The sequence below is a fragment of the Mesocricetus auratus genome, unplaced genomic scaffold, assembly GCF_017639785.1.
Source record: "Mesocricetus auratus isolate SY011 unplaced genomic scaffold, BCM_Maur_2.0 Super-Scaffold_100004, whole genome shotgun sequence".
Lineage (NCBI taxonomy): Eukaryota > Metazoa > Chordata > Mammalia > Rodentia > Cricetidae > Mesocricetus > Mesocricetus auratus.
Genome location: NW_024429189.1, coordinates 68,791,001 through 68,816,103, shown reverse-complemented (window position 1 = coordinate 68,816,103; position 25,103 = coordinate 68,791,001). Strand labels below are relative to the sequence as shown.

The 25,103-nt window shown below is 39.8% G+C and overlaps 1 protein-coding gene and 1 long non-coding RNA gene across 3 annotated transcripts in view; one reads left to right on the top strand and one right to left on the bottom strand.

The window, feature by feature from the left end:
• Positions 1–25,103, top strand: part of Iftap (intraflagellar transport associated protein) — a 68,329-nt gene that overhangs the window by 17,673 nt on the left and 25,553 nt on the right. The gene's annotated exons all lie outside the window — the stretch shown is intronic.
• Positions 20,063–21,416, bottom strand: LOC121140446. Its single transcript, XR_005877286.1, has 2 exons — positions 21,315–21,416; positions 20,063–20,568 (listed from the first exon to the last, which is right to left on the bottom strand). It is a non-coding gene; the product is annotated as an uncharacterized LOC121140446 (long non-coding RNA).

The window sequence follows — 25,103 nt, the reverse complement described above, 5'->3', positions numbered from 1 at the left end:
GTTCAAGGTACAGGTTGAGCACTTCTAATTTGAAAATCTTAAACCTGATATTCTTCAAAATTCATGATTCTACAAGTACGAAAGTCCACATCTGAGTTAAGGGTGTTAAGCTAAGTTATGGTGAAATACCCATGCATTAAAAATACTGTATTAAATAAATCATAAATGAATATCAAGTTTCAACTTTGGTCCTTCCCCCCTCCCAATCTCATTTTATATATATTAAAATATTCTCAAATCTGAAAAAAAGCCCAATATTTGAAGCATTTTCAGGTAAGGGTTTTCCACACCCTGCTTTCTCTCTCTCTTTCTTTATTCCTCCCTTTCTCTCTCTCTCTCTCTCTCTTTAATATTGTCAATCCTGACAGTATTGAACTCTCAGTGTAGTGTTGAGTCACATTTATCTGATAGTCAAAGAATAATATCATTATCTTCTTTGTTTACACTGACACAAAACATGTAGGTTGTGAGTTTTATTTATACTTGAAGGGAGTGGAGAGTTTAGGACTGTTGATTAATTTGGAACTGAGTGAATGTAATGTTTTGATATGGTATGTGGTTTGCAGATCATGTCAGAATGACCATTAGTCTGTGAACTTGGGCTTATAGCATCTTTTTGTTAATGAACTTGGATTTAGGAAGTTGCTTGCTTCCTCTTAATCTAGTGATTTAGTCCTTGATTTCTGGACCCAACCCTGGCAGTAGGAATGAATGGCTGGCATGAGATGGTCCAAATAAAGATAAAACTGGAAGAATTAATGAAGTTTGAATCTATATTACTTTAGATATTATTTGTGTAGCTGATTTTATTTCTGCCCCATGGAATTGTAAAACCTTATCATTAGCAGGCCCTTTATGTAGTCTGTCTTCAGATTCTGATTTGGTCATTGCATGCCGAGAAAGAAACTGCTTCAAATGTGGTGACTTCCTTTTGAGTTCAGCATGGGGCCCCAAATTGAGCTGAAATAAATGATGATGTGAGCCGCATAAACTGCAGCTCCAAGCATACTAGCTGCTTTTTCCTTTCAAAATATCCCTAGGCACCCGTTCACATTATAAGCTAATGACCTGAAAAAATTCTTCTAAAGCACAAAGAGTTGTATGTACAAAAATATGTCTTAAGTCAGTAATTGTCCTTTTTCCCCCTTGAAACATTTAAATACCTCCTGAAAGACCAAGCAGTACTTAGGGACAGGGGTCAGAATTGAGTGATAGCCTGAATAGTTAATCCAGGCCAATGTGCTAAGAAATTGGGTTGTTTTCTTAAAGTTTCCATCTCCCTGCCTTGTTTTTAGGTCCTTCATTTGTCTCAGTATGTTTGGTTCTTTTGCATGAATCTTTCTGCTCACATTCATGGTCATCAGGCAGACTTAGGCACATTTTCTCAGTAGGTTCAAGTTCTCAAGTCCATTACTATGTCCATTGATTGAATGTTCTATTTATGTTTATAATAGTTATATGCCAAAATGCTTATGGGATTCATTTTCTTTAGAGGGGTGTTAAGAGGGTCAGTAATCCCATTAAACTTATTTCTCTGGAAAAATTAAACTATGGGCTTTTTGAGAGAAATTCACATTATTGCTTCAGACCCCTGGAATGCAGTTGGAGACACTTAATATCACACATAATTCTCACTACATTACACTGTAGTTGATTATATATTGGAGGGTTTTTTGAAACTCTAGATTTTTAAACCATGATACATTTTGATTATAAATACAATGTTTTATCAAAATGTTTGTAGATATTAGTTACTAGTTTTAAGCAGACAAGTTATAATTAAATTCTCAGTAGTGTCAATTCAGAAGGGTAAATTAAGTTGGAAGATATGTGTTAGAAAATCAGTGTGTGGAGTTTTGCATTTCCCATCATAGAGACAGTATATGCTGTTGACATTGTAAATAAAGATAAGTACTAAGTTTCAGTCCTCTGTATCTCTTAAGAACTTTCTAGAATATCTAGGTGGAAGAGGCTTTCTTTTTGTATTTGTTAATTTGTATTGTTGTAAAGGTTTTTAAAAATGTGAATTTTTAAAAAACAAATACTCATTCACTGGTTTATTAAGTTGTTCTTTGTCTCCTTAGAGTCTAGGTATTGTTTTAGGATATAGTTTGTGTTCTCAAGTACTCATAGTCCCGTAAGAAATGAAAAAAATCAAGCAAGAAATAATGCTGCTGTGTGGACACTGTCTGTGAAGAGACATTCCCGTGTGTTGAGAGCTCATGCACTACTTTGAGAGTGTGCAGGAAACATCTAGGCTATCCATCAGAGAGAATGAGTTAAGTCAACTGCTGATGAAATTAGCACTTGCCTTGTGTCCTAACACATAACACAAAACACAGGAAGTTTTGACACATAAAAGAATTTGAGAGAGGCTGAAATGCATGTGTTGGCATTGATCCACTGGGCTAATGGTTTCATTGGTTTTAGTGTTAATATTTGCATATGTAATCTATATCTATGTGTGTATACATAATATGTATATGTGTCTGTCTATGTTTGTGTACCTTCGTATAGTCAGTGCTTTTAGGCAACAGTCTTTCTAGGTGAAGATGTAACCTTGCTTCAGGATGGTTTAGAATTACTTCTAGACTGCTGAAAGTAAAAAGTAATTTCTTTTAATTTCCTTCCATACCACTGTTAGCACATGGTCTAATTTTATAGAGCTGCTGTATTGCCGCTCTCGTTAAGAAGGCAGTGGCTTAGAAATTGGCAGAGTCTTCCCAGATTCATCTTGTTAGGTATGGCAACCCTGGGGCAGTATGGCGGGGATGTGGTTTATTCTCCACAGGTTCATATGATACAGGCTTGGTCCTGGTTTGGCAGTATCGAGTTGGTGGAATTTTTAAGAAATGGGGCCTAGTGTGAAGTAATTAGGCAGACTTCAGAAGGGATTGAAGATTTTCTTTGGAGTGAGTGATTTTTAATTAACATAGGTTAAATAAGAAGAGCAACACTGGTCTCTCCCTGGTTCTTGGCTTCCTATCTTGACTTGGGTTTTGTCCCCCACCATGTTCTTACACCATGCTGTACATGGTGACATCTGCCATGAAGCCCTTACCAAGTCACTGGCATTACCCTCAACAGATACTGATACTGTGTGCTTGAATTTTCAAAATGATGAGCTAAACAAACTGGTTTTTATAAAACATACAGCCCCAGGCATTTTAATATAGCAATAGAAATTGGACTAACATAGAGCATTGTACAGTAGTCAGTAATCCTCAGTTTCCAGTATTTACATTCACCTGTGCATGTACTCATGTACAGCCTACAGCCTTTGTTCTGATTTTGTGCTTTAGGTAAAAGTATTAATGTCCGTGAAAGTTTCCTGTATTTCCCACTATTCATCTTAAAGTAGTTTGGAAATTAAAATGGAGACTTTTCAAGATAGGAGCTCATGTAGCCAGGGCTGGTCTAAACTCACTGTGTAGCCAACTGTGACTTTGAACTTCTGATCTTCCTGCCTCCTCCCCTGAGTGCTGGGATTTGTGGTTAGTGCTACCAGAAGACTGAAGAAAATCTACTGTCATTTTATGATTAACAACTACCCAGGGGTCAGCTCCCCAAAGGGGTCTTTTTGCTCTACCTCCTTTAACCTGTTTTTTATTAAGTAGAAACGAAAGATTTATTTTTCAGATCTTGATGGAAACTTTCATTTCTCCTTTCTCTGTGTTTTTCTCATTTCCTTTGCTATGCTTTCTTCTTAGCACTTCATTTTTTCTTGTAACATATCTTCAGTAAAAACCATTGCATACTAGGTAGAATATTCCGTGTTTGAGTGTCCAGGACAAACGGTGGTGTTTTGGCCTTAGAGTTTCAAATCCTCAGTAGATTTCCACTTTGCTTAGAGTTTAATATCTCCTACCATCACAGAGACTAAACCTGTATCCTCACTCACATGTGCTTACTTGAGGAGCTATGCTAGTGTCCCGCCTGATCACACATTTTAGGGATACATGGGGGTCATGTAGTTTGTGGTCACGCAGGCCTGTCCTGTCCAGCACAGTGGCTCCTGGCCAGAGGTGATTGTTGAGTACTTGAACTGTGGCAGGTGCCACTGACAATCTGGGTCTCAATATTTATTTACTTTTAATTATTTTAAATATAAATATGATAACTCATACTCTAATTCATTAGGATATAAGTTTTAAATGTGTTTGGGACAAATTGGCTAAGTGAGTCATTTTTAAATTTTTATTGTTATTTTTTTGTTTTTGTTTTTTGAGACAGGGTTTCTCTGTAGCTTTGGAGCCTGTCCTGTAACTCCCTCTGTAGACCAGGCTGGCTTGAAACTCTCAGAGATCCACCTGTCTGTGCCTCCCAAGTGTTGGGATGAAAGGTGTGTACCACCACTGCTGGGTGTGTCCATTTTAAAGGCAAATTTTTGGAAGTCAGAGTAAAATAAGTATTTCTAATGAAAATTTGGATTCTTCTGTGCAGTATGCTTTGACTGTAGAATATATATTGGATTTTGAAGACTCAACATAAAAATATAATATATTACTGCTTGTGGTTGCACACACCTTTAATCCCAGCATTCCAGAGGCAAAGGCAGGTAGATCTCTGTGAATTTGAAGCCAGTCTGGTCTGCAAGGTGAGTTTCAGGACAGCTAGGGCTGTAACACTAAGAAACCCTATCTCAAAAAACAAAACAAAACAAAACAAAATACAAAGAATATTTTTATCGCTTATATTTGATATGGCTAATAATGGATTTAAGTAAAAACATGAATGTCAACTTCACTTTTTATTTTTTCAAACATGACTATTTGAAAATTTAAAGTCACATGCTACTTTGCACTTCTGCTGAGCAGAGGTTTTTAGACTTGGCTGACTCTCATAGCCTTGTGAAAGGGTTATGACAAGCATTTATGGAAATGTAGACTTAGAAGTTTATTCTGGGCTTATGAAGTGAGGAGTTGTAAGACAGGAGTCCCTATCGTGAGGAGCTGAGGGACTTTTCTCTGATGGGATTCTGTAGGTGACTCTGTGAGGACCACTGCTCTAGATCGCATTCCAGAGGCTCTTATTGCAGTCATGGGGCTGTGTACACACTTTAATTTGCTTCTGTTTAAATTGTAGAGTTGGAAAAGACAGCCTAGTTTTTTCTGTTCTGGATTCATTTATTGATATGTTCACCCATCATTTATCTCGAGAATCTTATTGTCACAATAATATGAAGGCATAGTCCTTACCATTCTATTTTATGCCACAGGGACCAGAAAGTTATTGTACATTGGAAATATGCTTGGTGTCAGGTCAAAGATTCAGATTCCAAACATCTGCCCATTGCACTTGCTCCATAGAGATACCCAACAGTGTGAGTCTGAGAAAACCAGGCTCCCTTACTGGCTGCAGCTGACATTTAGTGGTTACTAGGTGTTAAACTCTGCATGTTACATGGATCATCCTAATTAGTCTTGTATAGTCTAGTGAAGTTTTAAAGAACAGCTTTAATTTTTATTATTACCAGTTTTACAGATGAATGAACAAGTTGTAAGGTCTAAGGTGGTAAGTAACTGGCCATTATGGACTGGACTGAGTAACCCTAAAAAATGTTATGTTGAAGCCCTAACCATGTGTGGAGTAGATGGTGAGATGGGGGCCTTTCAAAAGTAATTGGGTTTAGTGAGTCCTGAGTAGTTCTTCAACCTACTATGGCTTTGGGGGGTGGGGGGGAGGGAAGAACCCTGTACACTGAAATGAAACAGTGAGGGGTGGCCTTGTGATGGTTGAGGAGATAGTCTTCACAAGAAACCAAACCTTGACCTAGGGATCTGGCCTCCAAGATTGTGAGCAATTTCTGCTGTTTAAACCATCTAGCCTAGGGTTATTTTGTTTTATCTGCCCAGGCCAGCTTGCTACAGGTCATGTAACAAGTTGGCTGTGACTTCAAAGTCCACACACTGTGAAAGAGATGTTCCTCCCTTTCTGACAGCACTGGATGGATTTTTTTTTGAGGTTCAGGAGGCACTGATGTGGATATGAGACATTGGGACAGATATCAGAACATACATGTTTTGCCTTTTCTTCAGTACAAGCCCCATGGGAGCTGGGTTCTGGTGGATTTTGCTCACTATTGCTCTCTGCACTCTAGCAGCAGAAATGATATCTAGTAATATGGAATGAGTATATGCTTAGTGAATATTTATTAAATGATTGGGATAAAGAGAAAACAAGAGACAGCTGACTGGCAGATAGCCATGGTCAGACCTGACCCTGAGGAATAACCACATTTGGTCATGTGGTTAGAGTGGTACACACAGTCACTGGAAGCCACAGTACTGCTTACAAGGAAGCAAGCAGACAGAGAGATGAATAAAATTACTAAGGGACATTGCTGGTGACTCTGAAAGGAAGGCAAAGAAGGAGGGGTCCCCAGAGTCCTGAGACTGGCCTGGAGGCTGAACAGAGGTGCAGAGTTGGAGATGTGACTTTGGTTGTGGAAGAAGAAATAGAGAGGAAAAGGGCACTTGAGGCATGCAAGGCATGACAGATAGCACTGAGGAGCCGGTGACTGACAGGCCCGGAAGACGAAGGAGCTAAGGGGGAGTCGGGCTACTTTGTCTAGGAGGTGCTAGGCCTGTGGAGGCCAAGTTGCTTGTTCAAAGCCACACGCCTCTCATCTGAGGAATCTTTCATTATTTGCTTCCGTATTGAGCGTCTGTTCTGTCAGGAGCTTAGCATCTTGTGCTGGGATTTGGTTTACACTTCTGGACTGATAAATTTTGACTTGTCAGTTCAGCCAAAGGAATATCACTACTCATACTTGACAACTTCTAAAAAATGTAATTAAAAATGAAACTGGAGACAGCATATAAAACAACCCATTTCTAAAGATGACATATTTCGGTCCCCAAAGCTATTTTGAGTTTGAACGTTAGAAATGAATCTTTAAACTTTCACGGGTGGGGTTGGGTACAAAGAGAGGCTTTTCCCAGTCTGAAGAATGAATTTTAAAATCTGCTGTAGAAAAATACCACGGAGAAAAATATAGCAAGCAGCTGGCCCTCTTACCCATTTCTAAGCAGGAGAGGAATTTCAGTAGAGCAGAAAACCAGCCTTCTTTCATAAAAGAAAAAAAAAACACAACAAGAAAAATAATCCTTGCTGTGTAGCCTTTCACAGTTATTTTCTGTCGAGTAGTAGATAGAAACCGGAGGGCTTAACATTGTTTTGATACTCTTCAACTGGCAGATTGCCTGCTGGAGGAAGCTGGAAACGGACGGAGCAGCTTCAAGCTTCCAGGTGGCTGTGGCACCACACTTTCTATGCTGTTGTTACCAGTCATTTAATTCCCTACTGAATACTGAGTGGTGTTTTTAGTTCATAGCCCATTTGGAGTGTCTTTCTGTTTCCTTTTTCTGTTTTTCTTTCTTTTTTTCTGTTAGCCACATTAAGAAGAAGAAGAAGAAGAAAAATAAAAAAGGCCACCCAGGAAGCTCTTTTGTAAAATGTGAGTTTAACAGCAAATAGAAGGAAACTGACAAGGCCTCAAACGAGGACTTACCCAATCACACCCAACCAGACACTTAGGAGAAAACCTTCCTAGTTTAGCATTCTAAGGGAGGAAATAAGGAAGCAGTGTTATTTTAAGGCTTTCTTTAATTTTCTTTGGATCTATTTTATGTGTATGAATGTTTAGTTTGCATGCCTGTCTGTGCACCAGGTACATATCTCGTGGTCTTGAAGGTCAGAAGAGGGCATCATGTGCTCTGGAGCAGGAGTTGTGGCTGGTTGTGAGCAGTCGTGTGTGTGCTGGGAATTGAACCCGGGTCTTCTGCAAGAACACGTGTTCTTAACTACTGAGCCGTTTCTCCAGCCCCTCAAAGCTTTCTTTAATGTGCTTTTTTAGAATCCTGGAGGAAAAGGACAAACTAAGCCGTGAGTTTTCTAGTGATCATAAGTGAGTTGCCCTCTGTATGTGACCTCTTCATCAAAGCATCACACCAAGGAGGAAAAAAGTTCCGAGGAGATAGGGAACCACCTTACATTAAGCTCCGTGGAAGAATCTACAGCTTTCACGGCATTAGCCTGCTTTTCTCTTTGGGGAGAACATCTGCGTACTGTAATTAAGCAGTTTTCATTTGTTTCTCAATTTCTTTCATCGTCACTAAATCACTACACTTAGAGAACGAATTGACAAATTGTGAAACACAGAAAACTGCTAGTTCAGTTGTAGAAGGAAATTTCCCTCCGCAAATTATGACAGATTTCAAGCTGATGGAGCCATTTTGTTTTTGGTATATTAGCATAGATCTTTAGCAGAGGTCTTTACAATTCATACTCACTCAAATGGGAATATTTGGTCCTTAGATAATCACTAGTTTGTGTGTGTGTGTGTGTTCAGCAATTTAGATGTAATTGGGTATAGCTCTTTGAATCATGATCATTAAATTTATTTTTGAAAGTGTTCTTAATGCACAATGTTTTGTTACAATGCTACCTTTACTTGGTATGCTTCTTAGAGAAGAGGAATTTTTTAAAAAAGAACTTTGGTTTGGTCATAATTAAAAGAATAGTTTTTTTAAATTCTATGCATTTTTAATTTATATACCATATGTAGCATATTTCTTGTGCATGTATAAATTAAAGAACTGAACAAACAGTTCAGTTCTATATTTTGCAAAATATAGAAAATTAGCAATAATGAGATAAGTTAATTCAAATGACACCTTCAACTTTTAGCTGATTTAAACAATATTGCATAGGTGATCAATTGCTTGGTATTTATTTTTCTTGAAGGTGAGGTATTATTTTTACTCATTGTTGGCAAGTGTATTGTTACCTGAAGGGAAAAGGTAAATTGCTCATGTGAAGTGAGGCCATCATAACACTGTAAGTGTTGATTCAGTTGAATAAGCATCATTCAGATCAGAATCGTTTTGGCAAAGTGTTCATTCAGCCATGAAACAATAATATTTTCTTTGAAATGCTTGGCTAAGCCCAAAGGGATACAAACAGGAAACTGTGCTTTAACCATCCTTGTGTCTTCCTTACATGAAAACCACAGCTCTCTAGTATGGAACTTTTGTGTCTTTTTTTTTCCCCTCCCTAGTTTGATTTGTTCCAGCGAGACAGATTAAAGCGATGGCAGCCAACCTGCTCTGCTTGCAGCAGCCCATTGCTCCCTTGGTGTAGGGGAATATGGAGAATCACCATGTTGATTTCATGTGCTTTTCTGGACTTAGTCTGACTCTCACCTTAGGTTTTGTGGTCTTATGAGCCACTGATTAGACAAAAAGGATTGTAGGCTGTCATCTAATCCTGGTCACCAGGTTTAGTCTCTAAATGGTGTCAGTACAGTTCTTGGTGATGCTGGCATCATTTCAGAATCATGGGCTCTTGTCCTTGGTAGTATGGCATGTGAAAACATTCTTCAAGTAGCTATGCTGTAAGGGCTGAACTAAGATCTGGGAATACAGAGATGGAAGAAAGAGTATGTGCATTGGAAGAATTCATCAGTTGCTGTGTTGCTATTTATTGATGCCTGGTTATGACAGATGGTCTGAGTCTAAATGGTTTAGATGTATGAAGACAGATGGCAATTCATGTTTGTCACATATAGACTGTACAGTTAGTGCTTACTAGTGAAACCATATTAACTTCTATTTGCATTGTACTGACAAATCATATTCAGAATGTTGCTTTTCATTCTGGGATCTCAGATTTTTACTGAGTGAATGCTTTATGAGTTAAGAAAAAAAAACAAGCCACACACAGTGGCACACACCTTTAATACCAGTACTCAGGAGGTAGAGGAAGGTGAATCTCTGTGAGTTCAAGGCCAGCCTGGTCTACAGAGTGAGTTTCAGGATAGCCAGAGCTATGTAGTGAGACTCTGTCTCAAACTTCTCTCCCTGCATCAAAACAAACAAACAAAAACAAAACAAAACAAAACCAAAAACAAAAAACCCCACAAAACTAACCAACCAACCAAACAAACAAAAAACAACAGTAAGTTCAATTAGAACAGTGCAGATGTTTCTTTCTTTACTTCATGCCTTTCTTTTTAAATGAAGGATATTCTAGCACACTGTATAAAAATGAAAGACTTTTCAACATTCACATAATTTAAAAGCTGGAGATCCCTAATGCCACATTTGAGTGTTAGATTATTATAAATGCATGCAGAGAGTTACTTGTAAAGAACAGGAGTAAGTTAATCCCTGCAATGTCCTCTAACTTGGATGAGTTGGTCAGAATGTACTTCATGCAGGCTGGTAGACTGGCACGATCAGGGTGCGAGGGTGTTTGGTAAAGAACTCACAGTGCTGCCCTTCTGGTTCTTCTTGTTGTAGGCAAAGCCAGTGTAATGGGAAGGATGCTATTCTATCTTCTCATCAGAGGACCCAGGCACTAATCTAGGCATTTCATTCCCCAAGACCACAGCCCTGGTGTTTACTCTTTACACTTACAAAACAGGAGTAATTTTACTGTTTAGTATAGCTCCTACACTTGGGTTGAGAATTGGGTGAAATATTCATGAAGGTCCTCCATAAGTCTTAAAGGCTGTGTGGTCAGGGGAATTGATTTTGATGTTTAAAGAGCAATATTAAAGTTAAATATTAAACCTTGAATGTACAATATCAATCAGTTTCTATGCTATTTCTTGAGGTAGTTAAAATCAACTATGTGTGGTAGATATTGTATATAGTGCATGGCATAGTGTATAGTTATTAATGTCGGAATAGTCCTGTGCTGGCCTCTGGTGGATGGACTAAATACTGTGTGTTCACATACCCATAAAATCCTACCTCAGAAAATTGTGCTTGGTATGGGGATTCTATCTTATGTTTCAACAAAAATCACATGGGAGGTACTTATTAAAATGCATACTTCAGGACTCTTTCCTTAAATTCTAATTGACTAGTTTCATTGTGCAACCTAGGAGACGACTTTCCAAACAGCTTTAAAAATATGCCTTAAATGAGATGGAGTGCATATGTGTATGTATATGTGTATTTGTGTGTGTGTGTGTGTGTTTGTGTGTGTGTGTAAAGGGGATGGCTAAAGGGAAATGCATGGATTTTTCAAAAATTTGTGCTCATTTTGGTACAGATTGCATTTTTCTAAGAGTAAATTATATAGCTTTCATACAATTTTGACATACTGCAGAGAGAAACAATCATTTATTTTGTTTTATATATGTCTTTTTGTTTAATGTTACCATTTTATATAAAGACATTCTGATAGGAAGGAGGTAGTGAATGATGGGAATAATTTTACTGTAATCTTGCTGATCTCTGTTACATAGCCTGCAGAGTTTTAGAGTGCTCTCTGGTTAGACACAATTCTGTCTCAAGTCTCAGGGCTATCACTGCCAGTGTCCATGGCCCAATCACTCCACCACAGGAAAATATCCTTGCCGTACAATCTGGTATAGCCAGGAGAACTGCGTTCTTTTTGGGCATTTTGCTGTTAGGAAGATAATGAAAAACTCGACTGTGGAGCATCTTGTTGCCTGAACTTCCAGTAAATCACTCCCCAATCATCCCGCTGTTGCTGGTGGGCTTTCTGCTGCTCTGCAGTGTGTTTTATGCTTGGAGGTGTTTAGTACATTTTAAAGACTTGCCTAAGAGTAGTTTTATGACTAGATGAAACTGTTATTTAAAAGAGGAACATCAAAGTTAAAACTGAATATTTGTTCTAAACCTTCTTTGTCATGGTAAGAAAATTAGAAAATAATGTAAGGTACACACCCCATGGGGTGGGGTTGTACTCCATAGCAGAACTTAACTACTCTACCATTATCCATGATAAAGATTACATTCTCATTCTTTCCTACAGCTAAATACTCCTGACTTATATCATTGACAGGTTTTTAAATTAATTAATTAAAAATTTACTTTCCACCAAAGTTTCCCCTCCTTTTCCTCCTCCCAATCCTTTCCCCTTCCCTCCTCTCTTCCTTCATTCACTCTTCCTCCACTGTTTCTCTTCAGATATAGGCGGGCCTCCTATGGATATCAGCCGGCCAAGGTATATTTAGTTCCAGTGAGACTAGGTACCACCTCTTCTATTAAGGCTGGATGAGGCAATCCGGTAGGAGGAATGGGTCCCAAAAGCAGGCATCAGAATAAAAGACAGCCCCTGCTCCCACTGTTAGGCATCCTCCAAGAGGACCAAGCTACACAACTGTAGCATATGTGCATAGGGTCTAGGTTAGTCCCATGCAGGCTCCCTGGTTTTCATTTCAGTCTCTGTGAGTCCCTATGAGCCCAGGTTAGTTGGTTCTGTGGGTTTTCTTGTGGTGTCCTTGACCCTTGTATTCCTTCCTCCCTCCCTTTCCATAGGATTATCCAAGCTCTGCCTAATGTTTGGCTGTGGGTTTCTACGTTTGCATCCATCAGTTGCTGAGTGAAGCCTCTCTGATGACAATTGGACTGGGCACCAATCTATGAGAATAGCAGACTGTCATTAGGAATCATTTAATTGACTTTTTTTTCCATTCTTGTTTGGTTCTATCCTAGGTCCCTGGGGTATACTGCTCCTGTGTCTTGGCCCTCAGGGTTGAGCTCCCACTCAGGGTATGGGTCTCCAGCTGGGCCCATCATTAGTTGGTCACTCCCACAATTTCTGTGCCATCTTTACCCCAGCACATCTTGAAGGCAGGACAAATTGTAGGTCAAAGGGTTTGTGGTTGGATTGGTGTCCCAGCCCCTTCACTGGAAGTCTTGCCTGGTCACAGGAGATGATCAGTTCAGGCTCCATATTCTCCATTGCCAGGAGTCTTAGCTAGGGTCACCCTCGTAGATTCCTGGGAGTTTCCATTGAAAACAGGTTCTTTTTATTGCTTTCGTCCTAGCTGGGAATTGAAATTACTAGAATCATTCTCTTAGACCTGGAATTGGGAGCCATGTTCTCAGGCTTCCACAGCAGTCTTCCAAACCTGATTCATGGACTACTTCATGGAGCAAAGCCCATACCACCCTGGATTGGGTGGATGCCTGTTGGGGCTGCTTAATTTTGGTCTTCCTTGACAAACCACCTTCAAAAATTTTATGCATGTATTTATTTTTGTATTTTTTTAGACAGGTTCTTACTACATAGTCCTGGCTGGCCTGGAATTCACTATGTATACTAGGTTGGCCTCAAGTTGCCTCCAGAGCGCTGGGATTAAAGGCCATATTTGGAGGATATCCCTGGGAGTATATCCCTTTTTTTTGGAGGGGGGAGGGAAATGGAGGAGTAGATATCTGGGGCAGAGGAGGAAGTGGGGGGAGGGACTGGGAGGAGTGGAAGGAGGGAAAATGTGGTGGTAGGGATGTAATGCATGAGAGAAGAATAAAATTAGTAAAATGAAAAATAAAAGAAGAAACTCAGGCTTTCAAGGAATAACAATAAAAATATATAATAAAATAAAATATGTTAAGATAAAGCAAAAACTAACACATCAGAATTGTATAAAACAAACAGAAGGAAAAGAGACCAAAAGAAGGCACAAGAATCAGAAATCCACTTGTTTGCAAACTCTGAGCTTCACTCTTATTATCAATAAAATATATACGGTAATTTCTATTGAATGGATGTATTAGTATTACATACATACACTACACATAATGCATATTTAGGTATACTTATGATGCCTAAATTATAGTTAAAGGATCAACCTGCTGTTTTCTTTCATTATATACTTGACAAATTTATTGCAATAATTTTATAGAAATGCTATCATATTGTGCATAATCTCATTGAAACTTGATTTTTAAAAAATAACATTATGTTATGAATATCTTTCTGTGCTAATAAATATTATTGTTTAACAGTGTTGAGTATATGCACAGAATTCACTTGTTTGAGTATGCCATAATTTGTTTTACCATCATCATTTTGCTAAGTGCTGCTCATGTAAGTGAACAAAAGTGATAAAAATTATTGCCTTCAGAGAATTTGTATTCTAGAAAAGAGAAATAGATATGAAGCAACTAATATAGCACCATCTGTTATAAGAAGCTAACTTTTGGGGGGTGGGGCAGAGAGGGAGTAGTGGCTCATGAAGGTGCGGGTTGAAGTTGTGTATTAATAAGGGTTGGCATCCATGGAAGATAAAATTTGAAAGAAATCAGAAAGAGAGGGAGGTAAGCCTGAAGATGTTTAAAGTCCAGGGGAGCCAGTGAATAGGCCTGATAAAGCAGTGCCATTGGCCTGCCTTAGGCTCCCATGCCAGTGTCTTGTGTGATATGAAGAAAAGTCAGAGGAGTGGAGGTTGAGGTCAGAAGACATGTAAGTATGGGCAGGCTGCCATAGATGGATGGGCTTGTAGGACCTCATCAAGATTTAGCCTCCCATGCTCTCTTCTTCTCCCCCTCCCTCAGCTTCTCTCCTCCCTTCTTCTCCCTTTCTGCCTCACCTCCCCCTACTTTCCTCTTTGTAGATTTCTTACTTGTGGTCTTTGGAAATATTTTATACATGGAAATGATAGTTCAAAAATAAGCAAAATTTATAGCATTAATAAGTAAAACTTTCAAGGAAACAGAAGAGATGTTATTGGCTTTTTAGTGAAGTCTTTACTCACATATTTAGTCATTATTTTTGGAAACAATTTAGATGATATGCTAGCTTAGAGATAATGTTATGCCTTTGCGGTGCCTTATAACTTTCCTGACCTTCTATTCATCCCTCCAGCCCAGCAGCTAGCCCAGAATCTGCTGGGTGAAGAGTTGGCTAATAGACTACTTCCAAGTCTTGTTTCATATTTTTTTTTAAATTTTTATTATTTTTATTTTATTTTCCAGTTTAAATTTAGATAAGAAACGAGGTTGCTTCACAAGTCAGTTCCAGGTCTTAGGAGAGAGTATTTTATCTTCCAGGAACCATGAATGAATTCCTGAAAGTGAGCTCCTTGCTCTGCTTAGGCTTACATATGAGTAGGGAGACATAAACAATTAACAAATTATAAAGGAAATTTCTGAGAATTCTCTATAAACTCAAAGAAAGCAGGGCCATATGATGGAATCTCAATTCTACATCTGTGGTGACAGTGTGAAGTGACTGGAGAGTTATAGCCTCAGGAAACACACACATCTCTTCCCTTATCTGATGTCGAACGCATCTGAGACTGTAGTTGTCTGTTGGTTTGATTTCATTATGTTTCACACTGCATGGATCTGGACTAGAAATGCTGGTCCATGGGGCAAATGCAGGATCATAATCAAGGGAGTACAAGATGTAGAGACAATCCCAGTGTCCATTATTAGGTGAAGGGAGAAACAAGACTGTTGTTTACTGCAGCTGCAGGTGATGAAACACGAACCACAAAACTCAACAAAACTCATGTGGAGTTTACTGGGAAAGGAAACAAAGGGAGGGGTAGGTGTTGGCCAACTGGGAACAGAAATGGAAGGGGTGAACAGGTGGGAGGCACTTGCTTAGAAGAGAAAGCTTGCACATGTTTACAGAGTCCTTTTGCAGCTACGTAACACATGACATAGCCAAGCAACACAGGGCTCTTTGAGCTGTCTAAGTATCTGCCTGATTGCTGGTGTGTGTACCCTGCCACTTGTCAGGGGGCCGGGTCAGCATAATGCCAGAATATCAACAAAGACAGTAGAAGACATACTAGTATATACCATGGCATGGTTGCATCTCATTGTTATACTAAATAAAAGAAGTATGTGTATGTGACTTTAATGGAATGTCTGGTAAATTTGAACCATCAGCAACAAAAGTATATGAACTGCTGCCTGTTGTTGGGGTTGGTAATGGGGGAAGAGTGCAGATTGACACTAGGCACCTTTTTGGGGGTAATAGAAACTAAAACTTAAATGGCAGTAATTGTTACATGTCTATATGTTTACTAGAAATCATTGGATACTGTGCTAAAGTGAGTGGACTTGATGGTACATAACATAAGTTACATCTGGATAACGCTATGGAGAGGCGCAGATGTTTCTCATGAACACTTGGAGTACTTCTCTGAGCTCTTCACCGTATGACATCATGGGTTTAGCTCAAGAGCCAGAAGAGTCTAACATGTGTATGAACATTCCATACAAGGGGATAAGTTACACATTAGTTAGTAGTTTCATATAAATAGGACAGTGCCTGAATGGAACTTAACACTTTGTGTGTTAACCTGAAGAAACAATACAAATGGATTGTGTGTACAACAAATGAATTTCTCAGATACCATGGAGTCTACCTTCTGTAGACACTGTCATCGGTAGACCCTGTGACCAGCAGCTTTCACCCTGAGGGAGACCAATGCTTCCAGAAGCAACATTCAAATAATGCTGGATCTGCTTGCATGGTGGGCCGAGTTACTCTGTGATCCTGACTAAATCAGTTGAGAAGAACAGCTCAGCTCAGCTTGTCAGGTGGGTGTATGTGGCCTCTGCACCAGATTCTGGTTCACCTGACAGGTTGCAAGCACATTGTATTATCTACGTCTTCCATCACAAAGACTAAGAGAAAGCTACTGAGGACGCGCTAATTTGAATATAAAAGACTGGTGCTGATGACAGTGGGAAGATAAGGAACATGGTCTGTGATGTCTAGATGGGGGGAACATAACCATGGGAGACAGTGTCTTTTTTCTGTTTTAGAAACACAAAAAGAACTCACTATGCGGCTTCTTTCATTTCTCACCTGTGTTACCCAGCAGACAATTCAGGGTGTACCTCACCTGTCACATGAGTCTCCAGCCTCCAGGACCTCGCCTGCCTGCTCTACTGTGTCTCTCTGTGGAGCACAGCTGGACTGTGACCAACTCCCTTATTCAAGAGAGGGTTTTATTTGAGCTCTCCAAGTATACCCTGCTCACATGTCACAGAACGTGTATGCCAGTCTTCCTGGAAGATTCATGGTTCCTCCTCAGGCCCTGGCCTTCTGGCCCTGAAAGTTTCACTTATGAGCTTACCACCTCCCAACCCCCCATGGAATAAACAGGCTGACTGAACTTGTCAACTTCTTCCAAAGCCCACCTCACATGACTGATTTCTAGGGAAGCTTTTTATGATTTCAAAAGCCAGTTACCATTTGTACCTCTCCTGTGTGGTTTGTCACAGATGCCTTCTCTCTGGGTGCTTTGCATTCGTGACTTAACCTCCCAGCTTGGCTACTCAGTTAAGAGCAGGGACTGTGCCTTAGTTGTCTTTCTTATCGTGTACATACTTGATGCCCAGAGTGCCACTTTTGGACTTAAGCTTTAGGATCCTACTAATCAGATTTCTTTCTTGAACATAAATAATAAAATTTTAGTAAACTTACACTCTCCACATTTTCCTTTCTCTAAGAGCATAACACTGGATGTTTCAAAAATTCCATCTTAGTGCTGTGGTGTCCCTCATCTGGGGCTTTCGACATATATATGTATTTATTTTCCCCAGGCCTGGCTTGCACGTTTGTGCCTTGGCAGATTGATAGCTATGATGGTGACTAATGAGTCAATTATCACCCAGCCTCGGGGAAAGTACAATTATTCCTGACTGGCCAGGCTATGGCAATCCTCTTCTTCTTGTGCCCTTTCAGATGGAGAACATAAAACGGTTGGAATTCAGAGCACTGCAAAGGGAATTTAAACAAAACACTCGTGTGATGAAATGTGCTTCCTTGGATTTATTCTGATTTAATGATTGATTGGTTTTTAAATTGCTTATTTAATCCTAACGACTATGGCTCCAGGGGAGGCCAGACATGAAGAAGAGTGTGCGAGCAGAAGCCGTGTTATGGAGGAGTTTGCACGGACAGATCAAGAGACAATGTTATCGTCCAGAGGAACATTGCCTTGGACTCAAATGTAACGTGAAAATCACCGCAGACTTTCAGAGTACCCGGCCTTGTTACAGGCTTGATTGCTTATCCCTGTTCTCTTTGCAGAAGGTTGTTTGCAGCTGCCTAGGGTTGCACAGAACATTCCCCACTTGGGTTTTTCTTTCCTTCCAGCAGTGTGTTCAGTATCTTGTTGTGACTGAGAAAATGCACTTGATTTATATTGCTGGTGGCCACATTACAGAAGAATGGATACTTCAAGGTGGCTGCCAGGACTTGGTCTTCGATTCTGACACTGGTTGTGCTGATTTGTGGAAATGCTTTTCCATACACAGACACTGCTCTGGCTTTTGCATAGAAGAATTTGAATTTCTTAAGGAGTTCCCCTCAAAAATGAACTCTCCCCAAATAATCACTTTTACGTGTAAGGTGTAATCAACATGTCCTTTACCTTGTAAAGAATAATTTACCTTGGCATCCAAACTTTCCACTTTTTCAAGGAGTGCGACATTTCTCTCTGGTCTGAAATTAGACATTGGAGGTGTAGATGGGCTTGTAAGTCTGACCTGTTGGAGGCTTGTCTGTTTGGTATCAAAGGGAAATTGAAATTCTATCACTTCAGAATAATGAAACTTCTGAAAACCTTTAGAAAAAAAACTTTTTCTCATCTTTATTGAAGTTTGACTCAGAAATGCCCAAAGAAATGCTCTTTCAGGGCTCTAACGTGTGTGTTCGCTGAGACACTGCTGTTAGATTTCCTCATTGTATTGTGCCTCACATGCATTTCAAAGCAAGGAGCATTAGGGATAAGATGAAAGGGTAGAAAAGGACTCTGATGAAAACAGAAGCAGACGCGATGAACAGTTGGGTGGCACGTGTGCATCGCCACCAGGCTCACTCTGGGAAGCAGCATCTGGTCTAATCAGGCTGCTGGCCACTTCCGAGTCTGGGCTGTGCCAACATCTGCCATCTTGACATTATCATATTGAAAAGGAACTTTGTTCTCATCTCATTCTGCCAAGAGATTTATTATTTACTAGGTTTAAAAACCAATAAAAAGCCTGCATGCAAAAACGGTTTTTGGGTCTTTGTGGGGGCATGGTACATAGACTGGTGAAACTAATTTCAAGATTTAGGATGGCACTTTTAACTCTACATTTAATCATGGAGAGGGCAAGTACTTTTCTGAGTCCTTGATATTTTAAAGATAAAAACTTCACATTTACGAGAGGGTGGACTTTAAAAGTGTAGGGTTTTTGTTGGATCTGGGACTAACTATTATTAGTGATTCAATTAATAGCATCAGGAGCTTGAACTTCACTTTATTTCAAAGGAGTTTCATCGGGTGACCTATCAGGTACCCTGAGCATTTTACTGGGAATGGAGAGGCTTACACAGAGGGCCCTGTGAACATATATAACCTGTCAATGCAGAATGTCTATTTTCAGATACCACTGAGCTTTTCAAGTATTTTAGTTAACTAAGTAGTCCAGGAGTGTTGGGTTGGGTGTGCAGGATTTTCTTGGTAAATACCAAGTTTAAGTTTGTCTGACGTAGAAGATATCTAGGAGGACTGAAACGGTTCCTTTTATTGCCAGCAGTGTGCCGAGGAATGGTGGGAGCCACAGGAAGCCTTCTATTCTGTCTGATGAAGCTTGAGGCATCTGTTCATCCCTCAGTAGCTTATTCTGTTTCTAAGCATCACCATGTCATTCTACTGCTACTCAGTTACCTGGAGAACCATGGGAAACTTGACTCTAAAATGGAAGAGATATAGGAGATGAACTTGATTTTACTCTCATTTGTCTGGCTATCCCAGCAGTAGTTTTAGCAATTATCCTAGGAACATTAGCCACTTCTTGAGCTCTTCTACCAAGGCTTATACTTCACATCAGAGGCTTCACTCAGCATTTGTTGCCACCAAAGGCAGAGGTTGTCTTGTCAGTAGTGACTAGTTAGGAGTTGTTGGTCCTGGGACAGTAGGCACTAGTGGAGAGCTGGTTTCAGAGTATTATACTGGGTATGCCTTTTTTTCTTTTTAAAGAGAAAATTATTCATTAGATGTGAATTATTATCTAAGGTTGTATTACTTTATTTTGTTCTGTAACAGTATTTCAGTGTTTGATTAAAAATAAAAGTAGCCAGAGAGATGTCTCAATGATTAAGAACACTGGCTTCTGTTCAAGAGGACCCATGTTCAGTTATCAGCACCCACATGGTGTCTCTAATCCATCAGTAATTCAAGGGCATCTGATGCCTTTTCTGACCTTCTCAGGCTCCAAGCATGCAAAGATGGTACAGACATATACATAGTCAAAGCACCCATATGCAAACAAGCAAAATTTTGTTGTTAATTCTTGACAAATTTTACTTTTAATAGGATATTCATAATCAAACAAGGGAGGAAAAGGAGCATAATGAGGAAATATTGGACCAAGCAAGACTGAAAATCAGCAGGGAAAATTCCAAATTCTGCAACTCCATGTCTAATATTAAAGGATTTATTAGATGGCTCTTCCCTTCCAGCTTTGATGACTGCAACACACAAATCTCTCTTGGGCTGGTTCCACCTTCTCTGAGCAGTTGTTCTTGGCAGTATCTCATGGCTTTGGCATCTTCAACATCTTGGGGTCTCCAAGGTAATCCAGGCTTTACTTTTGCTGCTTCATGCAGTCTCTTCTCTGGGCCTCCAGGCAGGGACTGCCCTACCATATGCCTGGCTCCAATGACTTTTCTTAACATTGGAGGAAGATTTCACAGGCCAGTTCCTATATCCTTCTTGACTCTAAATCCAGAACCGTGTGGCAGAAGCTGCTAGGTTCTGTTGCATGTTGGGGCTGGAACCTGGGTATCCTAGAATTACATTTGCATTAGATTTCTGTTGTTTCGGCCTAGGAAATCCTCAGACACTTTCCTGTCATGGTTTGCAGAATTATCTGGGTGAGGTCTTGCATTGAGGTTATCGCTACCTGTGTTCCATTGAGCACAAAGCGTTTCTTTAAAGTTTTCATCTTGAACACAAGGCTTGGCTCCTTTTCCTCAAACTAAAGTTATGTACTTTTCTTTGTTTTGCTTGTTCCTTTTTACTGTAGATCTGCTTAAGAGTGATCACTAATAGCCACTTGACATGGTCAATACTAGGCTGTCTTGAAATCTTCTCTACAAAAGCCATTAATCCTAAACTCTTCAAATATAGCCTGAAGAAGATTTTTAGGACAAGAACAAAAACCAGCCACATTCTTTGCCAAAAATCACAAGAATAGTCTCTAGGCCAGCTGATAATATCCTTCCCCTCTGAAATCTCTTAAGCTGGGTCCCCACAGTCCACAACATCCTTAGCACCCCTGGCTTCCATGCTACTACTAGGGTTAGCCCATTAATCCCTGCTTAAAGCATTCAACTACTTTTCTAGCTCAAAGTCCCAAAGTCTTCAACCTTCCTCCAACAAATAGTGTGCTCAGGCCTGTCACAGCAATATGCAGTCCCTGGTGCCAACTTCTATCTTATTATAACTTACTGTTATATTGCTGTGAAGAAATATCATGACTACAGAAACTCTTACAAAACAAAATAAAGCATTTAGTTGTGGGCTTGCTTACAGTTTTAGAGGGTTAGTCCGTTGTCAGCATGGTAGGAAGCAGATAGGCATGTACCTGAGAGATTTACATCCTGATCCACAGAGAGCAGGCTGAAAGAGAAACTGGGTCTGGAGTGGACTTTTGAAACATCAAAGTCCACCCCCAGTGACACAGGTCCTCCAACAAGGCCACACCCATTCTAACAAGGCCAGATCTTTTTTTTAAAGTATTTAAATTTAAAGTTTTTAAAATTTAAATTAGAAACATGCATGCTTCAAATGTCAATCCCAGCATCCCCTTCTCCCTCCACCAGACCCACCCTCACCTCCCCACCCCCAGCCCAATCCCCACATCATTCCCTAGGGAGGGCACGGCTCTCCTTGGGAGGATCTCCAGAGTCTATCATTTCATCCAGGGTAGGACCTAGGCCCTTCCCCATGTGTCCAGGCTGAGAGAGCATCCATCCATGTGGAATGGGCTCCCAAAGGTCATTCATGTAAGGTCACATCTTCTAATCCTTCTCGAATAGTTTCACTCTTTGGTGACTAAACATCCAATAATGAAACTATGGAGATCATTTTCATTGACACCATTACAACATGGTTCCAAATGGCCCCTTACCAAACTGTGAGCCTCACAACAATTGCAGATTTCAGTGTCATGTAAGTAACATCTCAAAAGAAGTATGGTCACTCTGCTGTGCTATGTTTCTAGACCTATCTCAGGCTCACAGATAAAATAATTCCTCCATCTCTGGGACATTATCTTCATAGTCTAGTTAAGGGTATAACATAAGACTTCCCCAATTGGGGATGGCTTGATGACTATTTCATGACTGATTTTTAATAATTTATCATTGTGCGTGTGTGTGTGTGTGTGTGTGTGTGTGTGTGTGTGTGTGTATGTGTATGTATTTGTGATTGACACAGTGATTTACAGACTTATTTTTAAAATGTATTGTGAAGCCTTGCCTCTTCTTTGTCTGATGAAAGCTTTTTTCATCTTAATTTTCTGTCCCTTCTCCTTATTGTACTTCTTTCTTATTTTGTTCAGTAAGGACCTCTCCCTTTGTTGTTTTACTCAGGGTAGCAAAACAGTAGTTCAGGTAGGATTTAGAGTCAGAAGGCTTGGGTTCGGATTCCAACTGGTTAGCTTTCAGCTACATTACCTTGAACACATTATTTAATCTCTAGTATCCTGTGTTGCTATCTTCTGTAGAGCGGAGATAGAACTAGGACTTACTGTTTTCTAAAGATTTTGGAAGATTTAAATGAAATGATTCATGAAATGCTCAGAAAAGAGCATTAGACACTCAATGGCTTTAAACTCTTACTAATTTCTGTATTGCTAATTGTATTAGTTGTCCCATGGCTATATTTGACAAAGGAACTTAAGGAAAGAAGGAAGGGTTTACTGTGGCTCTGTGTGTGGGTAAAGGCCATCATGACAGAGAAGGTGTGGTGGTCACTTTCAGGTGGCTAGTCACATCGTATCCCAGTCAAGAAGCAGGGAGACATGAGTGCTTGTGCTCAGTGTGCTTTGTCCATTTCGTTCTACTCAAAGCTGCTTCCTGAGCAGGGTGAGTAGTCCCACTACATTGAAGCTAACCTTGGTACTTCTTCACAGGTGTGCCTGGAAGCTAGTCTCGTAGTGAGCCGAGAGCCTATGAAGTTGACAGTCAATATTAACCATCATGCTAACATTAAAATTTTCTTTTTGGCTTAAGCTATTGCCTCAGTGTAGATGACAGTCAGGTAGTTATCTCTGATTGTGATATTCCTTCCACACTCCAGCCTACATTTGCTGCTGTGTTTGTGCCATTTCCTCCATAATGCCTCAAATGAAACATGCAAGATCTAGATTTACTATTTCTTATATTTTGGTTGTGAGCCTAGCCTTTAATGGTTAAGCCATCCCTAGATCTATTATTTCTAGACCTATTTCACTTTGTTCTTCCTTATTTCTGTTGATGGTGTCAAAATAGAATTTTCATAGTCTCTTTAATTTTGAATTAATCTTGGGTTTTTCTTTCTTCTTCTAAGGAAATACTATAATGGTGCATGGATTTAATACAGAGGTATTGCATATAATTATATATATATGTATATACATACATACATTCACACACACACATACACACACACACACACACATATGCACACACATAATTTGGTTTTTTGAGACAGGGTTTCCCTGTGTAGCCCTGGCTCTCCTGGAACTTGCTTTATAGATCAGGCTGGTCTCAAACTGAGAGATTTGCCTGCTACTGCCTCCTGAGTACTGGGATTAAAGGTGTGCACCACCACCACCACCACCACCACCCAGCAAAAGGTATTGCTTATAATTATAAATAGTTAAGAATAAACATTGAGGCAAGTTTCAGGACAACCTCCAAAGCCACAGAGAAACCCTGTCTCCAAAAATAAAAAACCAAACCAAAACAACAACAACAAAAAAAAAGAGAATAGACATTGAGACTGGTCCAGCTTGAGACCCATACCATGGGTGGGAGTCCACCCCCCAACACTGCTTAGTGGGCTAGAACCTAAGATAGAGCCATTCCAGAGATCTCAGATAGAGCCATTCATTACTAGCAAAAAAGAAGAAAAGAAAAGGAAAGAGAAAGAAGAAGAAGAAGAAGAAGTCAATGAAATAATCCCTATAGATAATCTGCTGTACTCTTAGATTGATGTGTAGCTCAGTTGTCTCCAGAGAGGCTTCACCTAGCAACCGATGGAAACAGATGCGGAGACCCACAACTAAACATTAAGCAGAGCTCAGGGAATCCCGTAGAAAAGGGTGAAAGATTATGGGAGCTAGAAGGGTCAAGGACACTAAGACAACCCACAGAATCAACTAACCCAGGCTCATGGGGCTCACAGAAAACCAGTTCTGCCTGGTACTGGCCTAGGTCCTCTGCACATATATTGCAGTTGTAATTTGGTCTTCATGTGGGACCACTAACTATGGGAGCAGGCTCTGTTACCTGCTTTTGGAACTCTTTCCTTCTACTGGGTTGTCTTGACAGTCTTAATGGGAGATGAGGTATAACTTGATATTCATGTTTGACTGACATCATGGAAGGCCTGTCTTTTCTGAAGATAAAGGAGGAGGACTGGATGATGTAGAGGGGGCGGGGAGAAGTGAACTTGGGGAGAGAACCTGGGAGGAGAGAAGGGAGAGCAGATGAACTGATTGGGCAAGAAAAAAAATAATAAAAGGAGAATGGACATTGTTTCAGTGAACTATCTTATATTTAGATAATGGAGTTCTCTATAACTTAAAATTACGTAGAATAATTCTCAATAACATAAAAATACTACTGGAAAACTAAATTAACTATTTATGTATTCTATTTTGAGTTTTAGAAATATGTGGATATGGACTGGAGAGATGGTTCAGCTGTTAAAGGTTAGGCTCACAACCCAAAATATAAGAAATACATGGATACACAAGAGATGAACAGATAATCACTCAAAACATTTTATTGTGGTTATTATGTTGCATAGGATTTAATGGATGATTTTCATATTTTGCTCTTTTCCTAGTGTTTTTTGTTTTTTAAAGTAGACATACATTGCTTCCAGATGAAGAAAAAATAATCCAAACCTAAGGGAAAATGAGATAAACAGCGTCTCCTGTAGGCATCTGGTCTGTGGAGCTGTAATGGTGGTCACACCCCTTTGGGTGTGGTTTCAGGCAGATGGAAGCAGAAAGAGAGGAGCTTGAGGTGTGGCTTTGCTTGGCACACTCTTTCTGATGGGTCAGCAGATTTGGTAGGAAGAGCAGGGAAATGCTCCAGTGGTTCTA